The sequence below is a fragment of the Cyprinodon variegatus genome, unplaced genomic scaffold, assembly GCF_000732505.1.
Source record: "Cyprinodon variegatus isolate N-32 unplaced genomic scaffold, C_variegatus-1.0 Scaffold2012, whole genome shotgun sequence".
In the NCBI taxonomy this organism is placed as follows: domain Eukaryota; kingdom Metazoa; phylum Chordata; class Actinopteri; order Cyprinodontiformes; family Cyprinodontidae; genus Cyprinodon; species Cyprinodon variegatus.
In genome coordinates this window covers 43,933-47,573 of record NW_015152465.1, presented here as the reverse complement: position 1 = coordinate 47,573, position 3,641 = coordinate 43,933, and positions in this window count along the sequence as shown.

Below are 3,641 nucleotides of genomic sequence, written 5' to 3'. Positions count from 1 at the left end.
CCAACCTAACTTTTACTTAAACATGGAAGTAGCTGCTGGTTAACATTCACTGAGTGCTGCTGTGTGTCTCTCCTCCTCCACGTAGCTACATTGTACTCAGTAAAATGCGACCACAAATCAGAAGTCTCTAGTGACAGAGCTGATGACGTTACACCAAAAGGCGGGACACTGGAGCAGCGGGAGAGAGGAGAAAAAACACGGACTCCAAACGCTCTAAACACAGTTAGCTGCACACAACTTCTGTTACATTTGGCTAAAGTAAATGAGCAGAAAGGGGGAAAAAAACAGAAATTATTGGTGGGGACTGTCCCCACCAGGCCTTCAGAAAGTTACGCCTGTGAAACATACTGATCCATATTCCACAGAGAGAAAACCCACTGAGAAGAAAACAAGGAGAACACTCACCCTGATCCAGACTCTTCTCTTGGTTCTGTCTCCATTTGGAGTCAGAATCTGTCCCCCCTGATCTGGTGCCGTACTCTACCAGATTCTCCTCAGGATATTTTCTATCAAACCAAACTGGAACAGATTCCCAGTCAGAGTTCAGGTCCAGTGATGTTCAGGTCAGCAGACTGAGGAGCAGTGATCAGACTTTCACTTCCTCCTTCTCTCCTTTATGTTGGATATAAAGTCAAACATTCACCTTAAATCTGCCGATCCGACTTCAAGGTTCAGGGTTACAGTTCATCTTTATTATACCTAAATCCTTTTAGTGCAGGCAGTAAAAACCCAGGAAGAAACCAGTCAGGGTTAATCAATGGAGAACTGGGAGAACATCTGCAGCCTTATTGGACCAGAACAGGGACCACCCTGATTGGATGGCTGGGATAGAGGACTGGACTGAGCTTTTTTCAGTGAGCTGATCCTAGTGATTTAATATGGTACTTAAAGGGAGTCACAGATATTTAGTCATTGATCTTTCCAACAGTCTGAATTTGATTTTCTATTTAGTTTTTATACTTGATCCAAGAAAACACCCATTAGGGTTTGATCAACATTAAAAAGCTTCTGATAAGAAGGCTCCAGTTGGTTTGTTTCTGAAACGCAGAGGTTGCATCTGAATGTCCGCCTTGAGCCCCGACCCCACATTCATTATATAGAGTGGAATATATAATGGAATTCATAGTGAACTCCGTTAGCTGACCGTTCAGAAAGATGATCAATAATTTTTGCTCAACGTTGGTCACATGACTTAGTTTTTTCTCGCTGCTACATCAAATCCCATGAAGCTTTGGGAGGACAGCTCTCAGAAAGCCTTCTGGGATTTATCTGCTTGTCTAGTCACTACATTTCAAGGGTTATTGTGGTAAATTTTGAGTCTACTACTTTTTCATCCACTAGACATTCAGACACTTATTTAAAATGGCATAATGCCGATATAGTGATTAGGGCGGATGTTCGGACACAGCCACAGTCAGTGTGGAGTTCAAAGCTAAACTATTTGTCAGTGACAGCCCCATGGATTTTCTACTGCGAGACATCTGTCCATAGAGCCTGGTGAGTGATGAGCAGCCTCATTCATGGTTAAAACTGATGATCAAACCATAAACACTGTGGAGAAGCAGCATATTATGGGACTAGGTAGGATTCCCGTAGGCATGTGGAGCACCATCTTCTCTCTAGTTTCTGAAGTTATATATACATGTTTTAAGCTAGAAGAAGTAAAGAGCTAAGTTAAAGCTGCAGCAAAACTTATCGTTCATATGTAGCAGGGCAGATTTACTGGACATAGTGTACAAAACAACATGTGCAGGTTGAAGGCTGAATATGACCTTGCTCGCATGCACACAGAAAGAGCTGATTTTGTAGAAGCAGAAAAAACAGGAAACAATTCCATACGTGGGGATGGGAATGTAGGCAGTACGATCACTCTGTGACTTCTTGTGGTACTGTCTGTTTTTCCTTGATGAAGATAATAAAAAGAGCCTGTGTTTGAGAGGGAGTCAGAGTTGCTGTTAGCAGATGCTGTTGTTGCTGCTCTCCCTTTGCAAAGGCGAATTGAAGCTTTGTTGTCCAGCATTCTTTATTTCACTCCATCTAAGTGACCTGCACTCGAATCAACGGACCTGGGGATGCCATGATGGTTTTCAACATTTCCTACCTCTTTGCTTCAGAGTGCGCAGCTCTGCATTAAACCACGGAACCAGCTTTCTATTTTTAAACTTTTTCAAAGGAGCTGCGTTTTCTAAGGCAGTACGCAGAGAACTAGCAACCCCATCAACAAAATCATCAACCTGTGAAGGGAATAAACTAGACTTTTTTCCTCACAGAGGAGAGAGAAAGTGAAGCAGATTCTTTAAAATTATTAACTGCACCACCTGATAATGATCTGCTAAAGTGGAACCTTCTTTTGGGGTGTCAAAGTTGGGTGGAGGTTTTTGAGGGCCCAAATGCAGAGATCAGGAGGCAGAGGTGAGTCTTGCAAATTTAATACNGCAACTGAGATAAAGAAAAAAATACAAAGTACAAAAATACAAAGAACCAAAACACCATATATAATCAAGGGAAAACTTGTGTGGAGAGCCAAGATGAGGAAGCAGCAAAACAACAAGGAACCAGCACTGAGTGACTGCAGAGGTGGTTCTCCAATGGGAACAGAACAAAGGACAGACTAATGAGCTGAATAAAGAGCAGCTGTGAGTAGAACTAACTAGAACAGGGGTGGGCAATTATTTTTTCCATTGGGCCATATGAGAGACAGAAAATGTTGTGGAGATTGAGCTCCATTCTACATAATATTAATTATATTTCTATATAAAAGACAAGCAAGTAATTGTATATGTTAAAATTAAGCAATGAAAAAGCAAAGTTGCCTCACAAAAAATGCTATTTATTCAGTAAAATTAATCAAAACAACAAAATGAGAACATTTCATAGAGCCTAGGCGGAAATTCAACAAAAAAAACTCATTGTTTTTTCATACATCCACCTGCAACAGCCAATCAGCTTTGAACCACACCTCCACGAAAACCAATCAGCATCCAAAGCTCATCTTAAAGGCCTCCGATATGCCCCTGTCCGCTCCTGTGCTCAGGCTGCCGATGCGCTGTGACTTCATTCTATACTCTGACACACCTGTTGATCCACGCAATGCTGCAGAGATTGGCGGCTCCGCCACGCCCTGTTCCCCCATCTCCAAACATTTCTGTGTTGCAGCCATCAGCGGTCAGCTGGCTCGCTCTGCGTTCAGCTCGCAGGCGATACGTCTTCAGGTGAGATATATCCTTATTCATACCTTAAGCGCTTTTCTCTATAATATATATATATATATATATATATATATATATATATATATATATATATATATATATATATATATATATATATGTGCTTCTCCAGCTCACAGCTGCTCATCATTAATTAGCATCAGACATCTGATGTTTGCCTTTTAGGTCCCCGGCCTTTTTATAGAATTTTCTCTGTCAATCATGTCATGGTGATTTAATAGGCAGATTGTGCTTTGATGGATAAATCACGTCGTTCTTGGGTTTCTTTCAGTCTGTTTCATTTCAAATCAAGCTTCTCACAAATTTAGATTTTAAGGAAGTCTGAATTTAGAAATTGAAGTTTTGTTGAATCTAGATCATGGTCCAAAGACTATAACTTCTGTTTTGTCTGCATTCAGAAACAGAAAGTTAAGA